This window comes from Nuphar pumila, chromosome 4, assembly GCF_984573655.1.
Source record: "Nuphar pumila chromosome 4, dmNupPumi1.hap1.1, whole genome shotgun sequence".
In the NCBI taxonomy this organism is placed as follows: Eukaryota; Viridiplantae; Streptophyta; class Magnoliopsida; order Nymphaeales; family Nymphaeaceae; genus Nuphar; species Nuphar pumila.
This window is the reverse complement of record NC_143252.1, coordinates 9,651,417-9,669,448: the sequence shown is the minus strand read 5'-3', so window position 1 is coordinate 9,669,448 and position 18,032 is coordinate 9,651,417. Positions and strand designations below refer to the sequence as shown.

At 35.5% G+C, this 18,032-nt stretch overlaps 1 protein-coding gene across 2 annotated transcripts in view; it reads right to left on the bottom strand.

Annotated features, from left to right (window-relative positions):
* APC7 (tetratricopeptide repeat (TPR)-containing protein) overlaps positions 1–18,032 on the bottom strand; it is a 68,418-nt gene that overhangs the window by 17,860 nt on the left and 32,526 nt on the right. The gene's annotated exons all lie outside the window — the stretch shown is intronic.

Below are 18,032 nucleotides of genomic sequence, written 5' to 3'. Positions count from 1 at the left end.
TCATAATCACTAATAAAACAAATTAACAGCTGAACTTTGTGTCTTTTGGTAGTGATTCCTTCACTTTATATACACTTAGAAAGAGTCGCCATCCTTCTGATTGGCTTTCTATCATTTGTATGTTTTCTGATCTTAATCTGTTTGCATGAGGGTGAGTGCATTCTAATGATACCTTGAAAACATTTTTAACTATGATATAAACTTCGTAAGAATAAGCAATCCCATCCATATCTGCAATGTCTTCAAGCATAAGATCCGAGACGTGGTGCACAGGCAAAAAATTGAATGCCTGTACTAATCAAATTATTTTATAACAGACTTAAAACTTATTGCAATCAATAATAAGTTGAGCTAAATCAAAAGGTATGACTTATTCTATCATCTTTAAATATATCATCCAATATATTTGTTTTCCAAGAGTTTTTTTTTTCATAATTAGTCATATATTCTTTCAGTCATCTAAGTCATTTTCCCTATTGTTGTTACCGTGTGTGTAATATCTTGGTGCAGCTTCATTCCCAAAGTAAAATTGAATCACATAGGGGTGGACACTGAGCCAGGTAACACACGGGCTATTGGTACACGGTTCGGGTCGGGCTCGGGCCTCACTTTGAGGACCCTGCCCGAAAAAAGTCGGGTTCAGGCTTGAGTCTCGGCCCAAGTTGGGCCTTTATTATATTAGAAAAATAAAAAATAAAATCGTTTTAAAGTTTTAAAAAGTGTGCCCCCCACTTCCCTCCCTTAACAGCCTGAAAAAAATATAGTGGCAGGCTGGCAGCTATCAAAGTTGCCATTTGTCAGAAAGATGTGACAGGAGAGGAGTCTCTCTCTCTCTCTCTCTCTCTCTCTCTCTCTCTCTCTCTCTCTCTCTCTCTCGCTCTCTCTCTCGCCGGAAAGGAAATTAGCACACCTTTCCGGCAAGCTGCTATCTTGAACAGTCCGGCCAGAAAAGGGTCAGTCTCACTTTTTGGGTGGGCTTCTCTCTCTCAGATCCGACCCAATTAAGGTCGAGTCAGGCCCGTCCCGATTATCGGATTTTCCTTATAGGTGGGTCACAGACATCAAAAAAGAAACCAGATCCGATTAGTGTCAGCTTGGGCCAGACCCAATAACAATTAGGTCGAGCTTTCGGCGGCTATCCTGATCAGTCAGGCCTTTACGAGCTCGTTATTGGGCCGGGCCGACCCGATGGCCACCCCCAATCACACATTATACTCCATATCTATTCTGTAATAGCGTGTATTTTTTCATGATTTTTAAATTCAAAACATATGAATTTTTAATTATATATTTAATAAAAATGATAAAATCATGGAAAATATCTTATTTATAGGTGACGACAGTTGGGTCTGGGTGTGGCCAAGAGCCCACTTACACGACCTAGATAAGCCAATTATAATTTGAGAATTTTTTCCGTTTTTAACCTTTAAATTTGAACAAAAATCGAGCAAAATTTGGGTTAAATTCAGGCAAAATTCGTAGGCGAAATCAGGTATGTATACCATTAGATGTGCCTCGAAATTCTAAGTTAGTAATTTGTTTTTCTGAAATCGGGTAAAGGTTGGCACAGAAATTGCATTTTTCAAAAATGTCCTGCCTCTATTTTTGCCTTTTCTGGATCGGATCATACTAGATCTGCTTTGTTAGATCCAAGGTAATATGGATCTGGACCCAATCCACGACCCATATTAGCTAGGATTTGGACCAAGTAAAGATCCATGTATATTTTAGATATGGATTTGAATCTTGGATCTGAATCTGGATCTAAAATCCATATATCATTTTAAAACTTTAAAATCAATTTACATTTTAAATTGGGTAGGTAGAGTTATACTTGAAGTAGAACTCTACTCCAGGAAGACTTCCAAAGAGGGGTGACACGCTCTGGAATATTCTTAGAATATAATATTTAATAATTGAATATTAAATTAATTAATTAAAAGAAGGATAATGTAGAGTTCTCCATGACGTAGAACTCTACTTAAGTCAAGCTTCTCTAGAGGGGGAGTCCCCCTCTAGATTTATGTAAAAGTTAAAAAAATAAAATTAAGGAGATAATATAATATAAAAGAGGTTAGTCTCCCCTCTCTAGAAAAAAGTATTCTAGAGAGAGAGTTAGAGAGGGAGAAAGAGAAAGAGAGTGCCAAAATCGTGAGAGGGAAAGAGAAAGAAAGGAGAGAAAAAAAAAAGAAAGAGAAAAAGGAGAAAGGAAGAAAAGAAGAAAGAGTAGAAAAAAATTCTATACATCCATCATCTTCCTCCGGTCTTTTTCTACGCTTCGATTAAGGTACGGGTTTCTCTCTAAGTTCGTACGGAAAGAAATACGTATAAACTAATTTTGTGTGTAGGTCTAGATGCAAAAGGAAAATCTGATTCAAAAATATAATATGTATATGTGCATGTACTAAGTGACGATTTCATGTATTTTTTGAGATTTTGATTTCCCTAGTGCAAACTGAGGTGAGGCGTAAAGCGTAAGCCTCAAAAAAAAATTGAAAACTTTAAAAAAATTATAAAAAAAATGTAAAAATACAAATAAAAAATGCTTTATTGATGAGTAACAACCAATAAGAAATAGAAAATCTCAAATAAGTACTAAAAAATATGAGATTAACATATAAAAGTAACTATGAAACTGATTACATAACTAAAAAACTAATTATATAATTGAAAAATATAATGTCCTATAAAGCAACAACCAATCAGCAATAGAAAATCTCAAATAAGTACTAAAAAATATGAGATTAACCTATAAAAGTTAAAAAATATAGATTAACATATAAAAAGTAACTAAGAAACTTAGAAAATCTCAAATAAGTACTAAAAATATGAAATTAACCTATAAAAGTTAAAAAATATGAGATTAACACATAAAAAGTAACTATAAAACTAATTAAATATACCTTCTTCTTCTTCTTCTTCTTCTTCTTCTTCTTCTTCTTCTTCTTCTTCTTCTTCTTCTTCTTCTTCTTCTTCTTCTTCTTCTTCTTCACGCCTCATGCCTTGAGGCGCAGAAGGCTTCATCTCAGGCAAGGCACGCCTTTTGCGCCTCAAGGGGCATTTCTAATAACACTGCCCTAGTTTTAAAATTATAATCTCATATGTAATATACAACTATCATATATAATCTTATCTTTTTAGTTTAGTTTCATAGTTTACTTAGTCTTTCTTTATTTTTTTATCTTTGGACATGTAATAGGCTTTATGCCTTTTAACTAAGTCAAAAAACATAAATCACTTATTTTTTATTTTTGGACATGTAATAGGCTTTACGCCTTTTGACTAAGTCAAAAAGCATAAAGCACTAAGAGAGTCATTGGACTCCCAACGGCTCTAGATAGAGTCGTTGGGAGCCTAACGACTCCCTCTCCCTCTTCTTTATTAGTTCTATAAATATGGGGCCTAACCCCATTGTAAGGTATTCTTTTGGTTGTAGGTTATATCCCACTTGAATGAAATTATATTTTTCATTTTGGATTTGTATTCTCTCTTGGGTAATGTTTGTATATGAACCTTATTGGTTCTTGTGAGTGAGCTTTGCTTATGAACCTTTATGGTTTGTGTGGAAGATCTTTTGTGAGAATCATTTGAGGATTCGGATTGTGGGTTGCATCTTCTTACATGGTATCAAAGTCGTTGGTTGAAGTGATCAAGCTAAATTCTTTCGGTGCATCGGGAAGCATGCAATTCGAGTTTTTGAAAGAAAGTAAAGTTTCTTTGAAGTTGTGATCGTGTAAAAGCTTGAAAGTTTGGAGGAATACTTGTACTCACCGTTTGTGGTAGAGTATCATCTTCTTTGTCTCCTATTTGCATTTGCCCTCTTTCTTCTCCCCCTTTCCCAAAATTGTAAAATGGATGACAATGATAATGTCACCATTAAGCCCATCAAACTCAACGATTCCAACTATATCACATGGGCTTCAATCATGAAGCATCATATACGGGGAAAAGGATTATAGAGATTAGTAGATGGGACCGATTTGGAACCTATCATAATCCTTACAAAAGATGAAGGAAAGAAAAAAATACCTCTCACGGAGGTAGAAAGATTTAAAGTCATCTCCACTTACGAAAAAAAAGTGTAAGGAATGGAGAATGGGACATGCCAAGATCATGTCTTGGCTCATAACAAGCGTTGACATAAAGAAATGCTCAAGCCTTGCAAAGTTTGAGAATGCAAATGATGCATGGGATTACCTTAAGAGAATGTATTCTCCTAAAGATAATGCAGATGTGTGCAATCTACAAATCAAAGTTAGAAATATGGTTTAAGGAGACAAGAGTATTAGAGAATACTACAATGGCTTGTCAGAATTATGGGAAGAGTTAACTCTTCTTCAACCAAAGTAGCATTGCCCACAAGATATAGAACTCCGCCAAAACCAAATAAATACAGAACATTTTTTCAATTTATAAGTAGATTAAGATCGGAGTTTGAATCCATCAAAACTATTCTTCTCCGTCGTGGAAAGGTGCCTTCAATAGAAAACACAATAGAAGAACTAAGTATGAATGAAAATAGACTCAAGAGTAGAATCACCAAGTGTGATGATGACTCTGTTTTAGCCGTATCAAAACCAGAAAATTATGTTAGAACTTACAAACCCCCTAACTATGGAAGGGAAAAAGATGAAAGACAAGAGAATTATTTTGAGAAAAGAAAAATCATTTGTTATTATTGTCGAGAACCAGAACATGTGAAAACTCACTGTCAAAAATTGAAGAGACTTTATGAGAAAAAGGTTGCCTAAAGTCAAACCTTCACAAGGGTCAAATGAATCTTCCATTGGAAGTATGTCCTTAGCACAATTGGTGGAAGCGCTTCAACCACTACTCAAGGGAGCATCTTTATCTATTGGAGTCGCAGTCTCTTCAATTAGCACTTTCGATCCAGGTAAATCTCTATGGCTTCTTGACTCAGGTGCTTCTTTTCATATGACTTCAAATATTAATATGTTATCTGAATGTCATAACTCAAATGGGTCAAATGTTTTTACTGCTGATGGGAGTATTATGGTCTTTTCACAAATTAATATATTAATATATTTATAGATATATTCACCATAATACCCGATAGGGGTATTATGGTCTTTTTATAAGTACCTGATAGGGGTACTTGTTTTTGTTAAAATGTAAAACTGTACATATATGTATATATAATAATATTATATTATTATATATATATATATAAATACATTTTTAATTTCTTTCTTTTCTGTATTTTTTTCCTTTATTTTTATTTTTTGTTTTTATGTCATCTAGTTCAGTTTGAACTAGAATGACTGTTGCTAGTCAAGTCCTGTCCAGACTTGACTAGCAATAGAGCTGTTGGACTGACACAGTCCAACAGCTCTTAATAGAGCTGTTGGACTGACACATTCCAACAGCTCTAAATAGAGCTGTTGGACTGTGCCCAACAGCTCTATTGAGTCCTCTTTCAGCTGTGTATATAAAGGGGTGCAGCCCCTCTTGTATTTTACTCCAATGCTTCTTAAGCAATTGGTTTTTCATATCAATAAAGAATACATTTTTTATTTTTATTTTGTTTTCAGTTATACCCTTTTTAAGGGTTATGCTTTAGTGTCATTCTTGACACTTGCTCTTGTTAATCAAAGCTCGTGTTTCGAAGATCCCCATTTCATTTCATGGTATCAGAGCCGCGGAAGTACTAAATCTTGAGGAAAAGCTGCCTCGGTTTCCGTGCCCGTTTGCAAAAGTGTTCGCCACTTGAAGAGAAGTGTTTTATCACTTCATTGGAGAAGATTTCACATCTTGTTGTATTGTTTTTTTTTTTTTCTTTCTTTCTCATTTTTCTTCTTGTTTCTCTTCTATCCCTATTCTTTCTCTCCTTGTAATCGATGGATGACAATGATAAAGTCACCATCATGCCTATGAAACTAAGCGATACGAACTATGTAACATGGGCTTCAATCATGAAGCACCATATATGGGGAAAAGGCTTATGGGGGATTGTGGATGGTTCCGATTCGGAACCTAAGCTATCTCTTACTAAAAAGGAGGGAGATAAAGAGGTCCCTCTATCGGAAGAAGAGAAAATCAAGGCTATTGCCTCATACGAGAAGAAATGGAAAGAATGGAGAATATCTCATGCGAAGATAATGTCATGGCTTATCAATAGCGTTGACATTAAAAAATGCTCAAGTCTTGCCAAATTTGATCATGCCGATAAGGCATGGGAATACCTTAAGAATATGTATTCCCTTAAAGATATTGCACACGTGTGCAACCTCCAAGAAAAAGTTCGAATGATGACACAAGGAGACAAAACTATTCGTGAATATTACAATGGGTTGTCCGAACTTTGGGAAGAACTTTCCCTTTTAGAACCAAAGTGGCATTGTGCCGAAGACATCGAGCTTCGTCAAAAACAACTCGATGCTGAACATTTTTACCAGTTTATCACTGGATTAAGGCCGGAATTTGAAACCACTAAATCGGCCCTACTTCACAGGGGAAAAATTCCTTCTATTGTTGAAACTATTGAAGAGTTAACAATGGAAGAAAATCGTCTCCGGAAAGGTTCTTTAAAAATTGAAGATGATTCCGTTTTAGCCGTGTCTAGACCAGGGAATCATGTTCGATCATATAGGCCTCCTCACTTTAACCGACAAAATGGTGACTATGATAAGAAGAAAGTTATTTGTCATCACTGTCATGAACCGGGACACTACAGGCCACAATGTCCCAAACTTAAGGAACTGAGAGAAAAAAGAGCTGCAATTGCTGGATCGGAGCCTAAAGATCAGGATGCACCAGTTTCCCTGGCCCAACTAATGGAGATTCTTCAGCCTCTCATCAAAGGTGCCTCTTCCTCATCTGAAGCTTCAACCGGCGCAGCAGCCTCATCTTTTTCTGATTTAGGTAAAATTTCTTGGCTTCTTGACTCTGGTGCATCTTTTCATATGACCCCAAATAATCAAAGTCTATCCAAATGTGTTAAAAATAAAACAAGTGTGTCAAAGGTCTTTACTGCTGATGGGACTTCTCTTGAAATAGAAGGAATAGGAAATTTTGAAAAAATTTATAAAACAAAAAATTTTTTTATTCCAGAAATTAGACATGTTCCCAAATTAAATTTAAATCTTTTATCTGTATCTCAAATTTCTGATTATGGGTGTAATATTTCTTTTTCTTCTCATGGTTGTTGGGTACAGGATCGCCAGTCAGGCAAGCTGATTGGGGAAGGCCATAGAGAAGGAGGGCTCTATTACATGGATTTTTTGGAAATGCCGAAGAAAGCTTTTTGTTATAATATTCAAAAAATAGAGTTGGAACTGTGGCATAAGAGACTTGGTCACCCACATATAGCCAAAATCCAACATTTTCCAAATCTAGGGAAATTTTGTAACTCTGAATCATTTGATTGTAAAGATTGTATTCTCGGCAAAATGAAAAAATTACCATTTCAGAACAGAACCTTTTTCTCTTCAAGACCACTTGAATTAATACACTCGGATGTTTGGGGTCCTGCACCAGTAATTTCTAAAGGAGGATTTGTTTACTATGTTATTTTTGTCGATGATTTCTCCCGACATACGTGGATGTACTTTCTCAAACATAAGTCTGAAGTATTTTCATACTTTCAAACTTTTCATAATATGGTTAAAAACAAGTTTCAAAATGATATTACTATTTTTCGCACAAATTCAGGGGGAGAGTTTTTATCCACAGATTTTCAAAATTATCTTAAATTGCATGGCATCACACATCAAAGATCTTGTCCTTATACACCTCAACAAAATGGACTGGCAGAACGAAAACATCGCCATATTATAGAAACCACTAGAACTTTATTAATAGCAAATCAAGTCCCTAAAGACTTTTGGGCAGAAGCTGCCTTAACTGCCACCTATCTCATTAATAGGATGCCATCTTCTTCGTTACAAAATATCACTCCCATTGAAAAACTTATGAACATTTCTCCAGACTACTCTAGATTAAGAATATTTGGGTGCAAATGTTTCATATTTACTGACAAAAATGATAAACTTTCCCCTCGTGCGATTCCCTGTGCCTTTTTAGGATATGCTGAAAACCAGAAAGGTTATAGATGTTTTGACTTCAAAAATAATAAACTATATGTGTCTAGAAATGTTTCCTTTCTTGAAAAGGAGAGCTTCTTTGATTTTAGAAAATTAAAAGACGTCACTGAGTACTCCTTTTTGCTAGATCTAACATCAACATCTGATGAATATGACCTTGATTGTAACTTTGATGATGATCACAGAATTATTGATCTTAATGTTGAAAATGAAGAAGTTCATAGAGATACTAGTATTCAATATTCCAGGCGACAAGAGTCTAATACTCCATGTGCACTTGAGAAATATTCTAATATTCCAACTAGACAATCATCCCGAATCTCGAGGCCTCCAGAAAAGTTTGTATCATACGAGTCTTTCTCACCCACATATAGGGCAGTTATTGCATTAATTCACTCATATGAAGAACCATCCACATATTTTCAAGCAAAAAATGATATCAAATGGATAGAAGCCATGAAAGCTGAATTAGATGCACTTGAAAAGGCTTCTACATGGAATATTCAAGATCTTCCTCCAGGGAAGAAAACTATAGGATGTCGATGGGTTTATAAAATTAAAACCAAGAGTGATGGTACTCTTGAAAGATATAAAGCCCGTTTAGTAGCCAAAGGTTATGCCCAAGAATATGGGATTGATTATGAAGAAACCTTTGCTCCGGTGGCTCGTATGACTACTGTCCGAACCTTAATTGCCTTAGCTTCTATCAAAAAATGGTCTATTTTTCAAATGGATGTCAAAAATGCTTTTTTAAATGGAAAGCTAGTTGAAGAAGTATATATGGAACCCCCTCCTGGTCTAAGTATTCCTAAGGGTAAAGTCCTTCGCTTAGAAAAAGCTCTTTATGGACTTAAACAAGCACCAAAAGCTTGGTATGATAGGTTTAGTCGTGTTATGATTGATATTGGTTTTCAATTCTGTTTAACTGACACTGCTTTGTTTATTAAGAATTCTGATGCAGGGATCATTGTGCTTCTTCTCTATGTGGATGATATGATCATCACCGGAAGCGATAAACAGGGAGTTGCAACAATCAAAACACTTCTTAAATCTCATTTTGAAATGACTGATTTGGGCTTGTTGAGATATTTTTTAGGCATTGAAGTTGCTTATTCTCCTAGAGGATATTTATTATCTCAGACTAAATTTGCTTTTGATATTGTTTTCAGGTCTGGTATTACTGATGATAAGAAAGTTGACACTCCAGAAGTTGTTAATGTTAAAATGAAGATTGATGATGGAGAACTTCTTGCAGACCCTACTCCTTACAGACAGCTTGTCGGGGCACTTTCCTATCTATCCATTACCAGACCAGATATAGCACATGCTGTTCATACAGCAAGTCAATTTCAACATGCACCTACTTCTGTTCATATGGGAGCAGTCATGCGTATTATCAGATACATCAAGTCCTCTCTTTCACGAGGACTTTTCTTATCTTCCTCCTCTTCTCTTGATTTAATTGCATATACTGATGCTGATTGGGGAGGTGATCCCAATAACAGACACTCAACCACTGGCTTTTGTGTCTTTTTAGGGGAATCATTAATCTCGTGGAGGTGTAAAAAGCAGCAGAAGGTATCTCTCTCATCCACCGAAGCTGAATACAGAGCCATGGCAACCACGACCATGGAAGTAGTTTGGCTCCGACGACTGCTTGCTGACATGGGAGTTGAAGCAACAAAGGCTTCACAAATGTGTTGTGACAACAAAAGTGCGATCTACATTGCCAGTAACAGAACATTCCACGAACGCACCAAACACATCGAAATGGATTGTCACTACGTCAGAGAGGAATATCTACACGGGATAATTGATCTGCCATATGTCACTTCAGAATATCAGTTAGCAGACTTCTTTACAAAGCCTCTCGCTGCTCCCCGATTTCACTTTCTCTTAGACAAACTTTCGCTCATTGTACCGTAAGTTTGAGGGGGAGTGTTAAAATGTAAAACTGTACATATATGTATATATAATAATATTATATTATTATATATATATATATATAAATACATTTTTAATTTCTTTCTTTTCTGTATTTTTTTCCCCATTTCATTTCAGTTTTATTTCTTTTTATTTTTCTGTTTTTTTATTTTTGTTGTTTGTTTTTTAGAATCTTTGTTTGAGATACTAAAGGGGCCCCACAATGGAGTCGTTGGGGCCCCCAACGGTCACAATTGCGACCGTTGAGGGCTCCCAACGACTCTATTGGGAGCCCCCTTTAGTCTCCCTTTGATTATAAATAGGGGGAACCCCCTTGTATCTTGGTATTGCTTTTAGAGAGCTCCTCTCCAATAAAAAGGAATATTTATTTTATGTGTAGCCTTGTTGTAAGGCCTTTCGTATATCCCTTAGTGGATTTCTTCTCTTATGCTTGTTTCTTTTGTCCGGTGTTGGACATAATGAATGCATTTGCATTCTTGAAATCTTTTGCATACTTCATTACATAAAGGAGGTCCAGAAAAAGCTCTTGAGGGAGATGCTTGCCTCAAAGCAATTGAAGACCATCAACGACAAATGGAGGATTGAGAAAGTAACCATGCAAAAATCCTAGCATGGTTTATGAACAACGTTGAACTCAAGGTATGTGCAAATATTGTTAAATTTCGTTGAACCAATGAAGTTTGGTTTTTTATGAAGGGTATGTATACACAAAAGGATCTTGCAAGAGCCTATTTTTATAAGAGAAAGTTAAAAATACAAAACAAGGGGATATGAACATCCAAGATTACTATAGTGCTCTAAATCCTTTGTGGGATGAATTGGCCCTTTTAGAGCCTAAATGGGTGGCTATAGAGGATGTGGAACTTAGACAAAAACAAATGAAATAAGATAGATTGTTTCAATTTTTATTTGGGCTTCGTCTCGAGTTTGAACAAGATCTTTACTCCTTCATAGATTCACTCTTCCTCCATTAGAGGATGTCATTGCCGAAATTACTCAAGAAGAGACTCGGCATGGCATGAGTAAAAGTATGGATGAAGTTCTTGCCGTATCTAAACTCGGCAATCATGTTAAGACATACAAACCTCCCCATTTTGGAAAACAGGGGAATGGTGGGAGGAAGATGATCATATGTCATCATTGTTATGAGTCGGGACATATCAAACCCGCATGCCCAAAATTGAATGGGACTTTCAAGCCTAAGGTGGGTTTCGTTGAGGAATCCTCCACTAAAGAAGATGAAGGCAAAAGCGTGGATCTCAAGGACACACTTGAACAAATATCCATGGCTCTCCAACAAATCCTAAAGGCTACTTTCTCCACCTCCGGTCCCGCCATTGCTTCTTCGTCACCTCCCGGTACATATTCTTGGATTTTAGATTCTGAAACTTCTTTTCACATGACTCCCCATGAAAGTGCTTTAACTAATGTATGCATCAATTCAAAAATATCTTGTGTCTCTACGGCCGATGGAACTTTTCTCAAAATAAATGGCATTGGAACTCTAGATCATAAAATTTTCAAAATTTGTTTGTTCAAAAGTAAGAATAGTTCCTACACTAAACCTCAACCTTTTTTCCGTTTCCCAAATTGTCGACCATGGATGTGAAATATCTTTCTCATCTCAAGGGTGCTTTGTGCAGGATCTCCAGTCCGAGAAGCGGATTGGGCAAGGCCATAGAAAGGAAGATCTTTACTATATGGATCATTTGACGCTCCCTACAAACTCTTTTTATACTTATGTCCAAGATAAAAGTATTGAAACATGGCATAAAAAACTTGGACATCCAAGTTACTCTAAAATGTATCTTTTTCCTTTTGGAAACAAATTTTGTAAAGAAAAAGATATCAATTGCAAAGATTGCATTTTTGAAAAAATTAAGTTTGTTTCATTTCCTACAAGAATCTTTATCTCAACAAGACCTTTTGAATTGGTGTATTCGGATGTATGGGGACCATCTCCGGTTCCTATCTAAAGGTGGTTATTCATACTATGTGATGTTTATTGATGATTATACTAGATATGTATGGATCTATTTTCTTAATCTTAAATCAGAGTCTTTAACTTTTTAAAAGAATTTTGTGCAAAAATTCAAAATCAATTTCAAAGTCACATATTCATTCTTAGATCCAACTCCGGTGGAGAATACTTATCAAATGTATTTCAAACATATTTAAAACATGGCATTTGTCATCAAAGATCACGCCCAAGAACTCCTCAACAAAACAGTCTAGCAAAAAGGAAACATAGGCATATTTTAGAAACACTAGATCATTACTTATTTCTAAAAATATTCCTAAAAAATTTTGAGTCAAAGTCGTGTTAACCTTCACTTAATCAATCGAATGTCGTCCTCAAAATTAAATAACATCTCTCCTTATGAAAAACTTTTTAAAATGACACCCGATTTCAATCGTCTTCGTATTTTTTCATGTAAATGCTTTATTCTTTTGCATAAAAGAGATAAATTATCACCAAAGGCAATTGAATTTGTATTTCTAGGATATGGTGAAAATCAAAAGGGCTACAGATGCTTTGACTATAAAAACAATAAATTGTATGTTTCAAAAGATGTGACTTTTTCAGAAGATGAGAACGGATTTGAAGTATTAGACAAACAAAATGAAATTGAATATATGTTTCTCAATGATCTTTTAGAAGATATAAATAATGACTCATTAAGTCATCCGGAAATATTAGAAAATGCACATAATAGTGAAGATACACATAATATTGAAGTATCACCAACTCATGGTGACAATCTCCATGTTTACACCCGACGCGAGCACGAGAAACCTATTAGTGCTTTAAAAAAATTCTCTCGACTTAACGAACCTCTAGAAGAAACTTCCCTTAGGCGATCTTCTAGAGAATCAATTACACCTAATAGGCTTGTCTCATAGGAATCTCTCTCGCCTAATTATAGAGCTTGTCTAATAGCCTTACATTCTTACTATGAGCCCTCTCATTATAATCAAGCAAAAAATATATCACATTGAATTGAAGCAATGAGGGTAGAACTAGATGCTTTAAAAAAGGCTAAAACTTGGAAAATAGTTCAACTTCCACCAAATAAAAAAGCAATAGGATGTCGTTGGGTTTACAAAGTTAAGACAAAAAGTGATGGTTCCTTGGAAAGCTATAAAGCAAGATTAGTAGCTAAAGGATACTCACAAGAATATGGCATTGACTATGAGGAGACTTTTGCCCCAGTGGCTCGAATGACTAGTGTCAGAACCCTAATTGTTGTAACATCATCTAAGAAATGGCCTATATTCCAATTAGATGTTAAAAATGTCTTTCTTAATGGCCAATTAAATGAAGAAGTTTATATAGATCCTCCGCCGGGAATTACTCTTGGACAAGGACAAACTCTTAAACTATTAAAAGCTTTATATGGTCTTAAACAAGCCCCTAAGGCTTGGTATGATAGATTTAGTGCTATCATGATTAAGTTGGGATTTCGTTCATGTTATACCGACACTGCTCTCTTTGTGAAAAGTGTAGGTCATAGTATTGTAATTCTCTTACTTTATGTTAATGATATGATCATCACAGGCAATGACGAAATGGGAATTATTAATGTTAAAAATATGTTAAAAGATAATTTTGATAAATTTGATTTAGGTTTTCTTGAATATTTTCTTGGCATTGAAGTTGCATACTCTCCCTGAGGGTATATATTATCACAGATGAAGCTTGTTGCAGATATATGTTCCGAATCTGAAATTTCATATGATAAAAAAGTAGAGACTCCAGAGGTTATCAATGCTAAACTACGGTCGGAGGATGGGGTTCTACTGGAAGATCCTACACCCTACAGATAGTTCATTGGATCTCTCACCTATCTGACTATCACCATACCTGACATCGCTCACGTTCACTCTGCTAGCCAATTTCAGCATGCTCTTACAACTGTGCATATGAGTGTTGTCCTTCGGATCATTCGATACATCAGAAACACTCTAACTAAAGGGTTATTTCTATTCCCATTGTCTTCATTAAACTTGCCTGCTTATATTGATGATGTTGACTGGGAAGGAAACCCAAATGACAGAATCTCAACAAATGGTTTTTGTGTTTTCTTAGGAGATTCGCTAATTGCTTGGAGATACAAGAAACAACAGAAAGTCTCGTTATCTTCTACTGAGGTTGAGTACCGGGCTATGGCAACTACTATAATGAAACTCGTGTGGCTTCGAAGTCTTCAAGAAATGGGAGTTGAAGTTTTTTGTGCCTCGAAGCTTGTGACAACAAAAGTACCATCTATATTGCCAGCAATCACACCTTCCATGAGCGGACCAAACATATAGAAATGAACTGTCACTATGCTCGTGGTGAGTATCTTTGTGGGACAGTTACAATGCCATATGTCACATTCGAATATCAGCTTGCAGATTTTTTTACAAAAGCGCTTCCTGCTCTCCGCTTCTTGTTTCTCCTTGGCAAACTTTCTGTCATCTCCCTGTAAAGTTTGAGGGCGGGTGTTAACATATGTATCGGTATATATATATATATATATATATATATATATATATATATATATATATATATATATATATATATATATTTTTTATTACACCATAATACCCGATAGGGGTATTATGGTCTTTTCACATAATACCCGATATGGGTATTTTGTGTTCCTCTTTTTTTTGTATTTATTTTTTCCTTTTTTATTTTTTATTTTCTTTCCTTAAGCCACATAGGGGGGCCCACCATAGAGTCGTTGAGGCCCCCAAGGGTCACAAATGTGACCGTTGGGGGCTCCCAACGACTCCATTGGGAGCCCCCTTGTGGTCCCTTGGGTGTATAAATAGGGGCATTCCTCCCTTATGCTTTATATCTCTTTGAGAGCTCCTCCTTTAATAAAAAGAGTTTATCTTTTTATGTGTAGCCTTCTTGTAAGGCCTTTTTCGTATTATCCCCTAAGTGGATTGCCTCTTTGTGTGCCTTTATACCAAGTCAATTATTGAACCTTGTGAATGCATTTTGCATTCTTGATTCTTTCGCATACTTCATTACACATGCCATCGATTTTTCCCTGTTTAAGCATGTGTTCAATTTTTGTTGATTTTGAATATGCATATAGTGTGAGATACATGTTGCCGACCTTTTTTTATAGCCTTGCATGTTGAATATATATATATATATATATATATATATATTGCCCTAGTCAATCTTTCTATTTGATTTATCAGTTTTGGTATCCGAGCAGTCTCATCAGCCATGTTGATATGCTTTTTGTGAGCAGGCTAATCAAACTTGCTGATATGCTTTTTTAGAGCAGTTTGATCAGACTTGCCATGGTGTTGCATATGCAGTCTGACCAGACTTGCCTATTGTTTTGTCTGTGCAATCTGATCAGATATGCCATTGTGTTATGCGTGTGCAATCTAATCAAATTTGTCATTGTTTTACGTGGGTGTAATCTGATCAGATATGCCAATGTGTGTGCTTGCAATCTTATTAGATTTGTCAATGGGTCGTTTGTGATCAACCAGACTGTTGATATGTGTTTGTTGTGCATTTGATCAGACTGTTGATGTGTGTGAGCACGTGCAATCTGATCAAACCTGCTGATTTGCTGTGTGCGCAGTCTGATCAGACTTGCCTACATGTTGTGTGTGTGCAGTCTGATCCGACCTGTCAATATGTTATTTATTTATGTTGTTATAAGGTTTGTCTATATGTTATTCTTGATGTTGTTATCACACTTGCCATATGTTATTTTTTTATGTTATTATCAGAATATGCACTATGTGACGTGTGTGCAATCTGATCAGACTGTCGATGAGTTCTGCATGTACAATCTGATCAGATTGCCGATGAGTTTTGCATATACAATCTTATTAAACTGTCGATGTGTTTTGCTTGCGCAATATGATCAGACTGCCGATGTGTGTGCATGAGTAATCTTATCAGATTTGCCAATGTTTTGTGCTTGTGCAACTTGATCGGATTTGACAATGTGTTGTGCATGTGCAATCTGATCAGACTGTCGATGTGTGTGCATGTGCATTCTGATCAGATCTGTCAATGTTTTGTACTTGTGCAATCTGGTCTGATTTGGCAATGTATTGTGTGTGCAATCTGATCAGACTACCGATAAGTTGAGTGTGAGCAATCCGAACAGATTGACAGATATGTTGTGTGCTTGCAATCCAATCAGATTTGCTAGTATGTTGGTTTGCAATCTAGCCAGATTTGCTATGTCCAAGAAATATGTAAAGTTGGCCAGAATTTGCTAAGTTTCATACTATGTAAATGGAACAAGTTTGTCGCGTATAGGCTGACATTCATGTGGCCTGCAGGCTTATGTATTTGATTATATATTTGATTGATTATGTATGCTCATGCAATCGAATGTCATATTGCAAATGTGTATATCATACGCATGAATTTGAAGTTTATTTTGATGTTTGCATAAATTTGATCATATGCATGTTGGGGTGTTTATGCATGGAATTGATCGTGATAATGTGTGTTGCCAGCATTTGTTCGCATGCGTATGTGTTTGGCTTTATGTGCATTCATTTTGTGTGGTTGAATGTACATTGTGAACATGTTTTGAAACATTGAGTGTGTTGCATGTTCACTGAAATTTTACAAAAGATACATAAATCGCTTTTGTGATGCTTTGATGGTCAGATGTGAACCATTGCAAGCCGTGTATGCCATGAGCATGTATTACTCTACATATTGTTGATTTTATTTATGCATTGCAAAATTTATTTCAAGAAAATTAATGGTTTTTAAAATTAATTGCACTGTTAAATTTGAGTGGGTCAAGGTCCGAAAGTAGTTTTGCATGTTGATTTGTAAAACGGTTCTTGTGTAAAGAACTTGAAATTAGTTTTAAAAGGTAAAAAAGACTAAACAGTATAATTATTCTCTTCCTTAGATGTCTCTTCCACATTGTGGGAATCTTGAAAGGCAGTTTTGGGAACCGTGAGAATAATAAAACTGTGTGCAATTGTGCCCTTGAACCCGATATGGTGGTTCACCTTTCAATCACAGTTTGAAGAAGATTCAACCACTTTGGCTGGGGGTGGTGGTGTTGACTCGGTTGTAGTTAGTGGTATACTAAGAAAGTGGCGTCCGTAAATGTTGATTTTCTTAGTGTCCCGACATTAGATTTTGATTTCTAATGTTAAAACCCAGTAATAAAATACAAATTGTGTGTTAAGCAACAACTGGTAACCTAACTTGAACTTCAGAAATTTGTGCTCGTTTTGAGTATCTATGGGTTTAAGGAAAAGTGAAAACTAAATTTGTGTGCATTTAATAGAGATATGCATGCAAAAGCAACTCACATAAATAACTTAATAAATTATTCATGCATATTTATTGTTCAATATTAGTTCATGCATTCATGTTTATTCTGTTTCGCATGATATTTGTTATTGCATGATATTTTGTTAAATGATTGAATGGTAAGTCGATTATGGTAATTGTTATTGTGATATTTCTCTTAAATTTATGCATGAAATTGGTTTATTTTATTTTCTTACTATTTGGATTTTTAGAGGAATTCGTAAAAAGGACTTTGGATCTTACTTGTTTTCATAAAATTGTTTTATAGGTCCGGATGCTCAGTGATGTCCTGACTTGCTAGCTGGAGACTGGGAGCCTTGTCTGACTAGTTTTGGGTTATCTGTCAGAGAGACTCTTATATGATAGACGATTTTTGTTTTGATTCTTTCTTCTTTTATTCAATGCGAGTATGATTGTAGTTTGGTATATTAAATCTGTGATACCCTGAATCTTTGGGTTTGTTTTTGCAAATGTTTTAAAAATAATAATAATAATTTTTACGAGGGTTAGTTGGGGTCGTTACATCTTCACTTTGTTGCTTAAGTCTACACATTATTCTAGTAAATTTGATACCTTCAACAATAAAGAATATGTAATTAGAATACCAAAGAAATGTCAAGCATATCTAACATCCTTGCTTCACATAAACTTCAATGAGAAACATGAGTACCATTAATGCCCCAAAGTGAAATGGCATAGCCAGACTA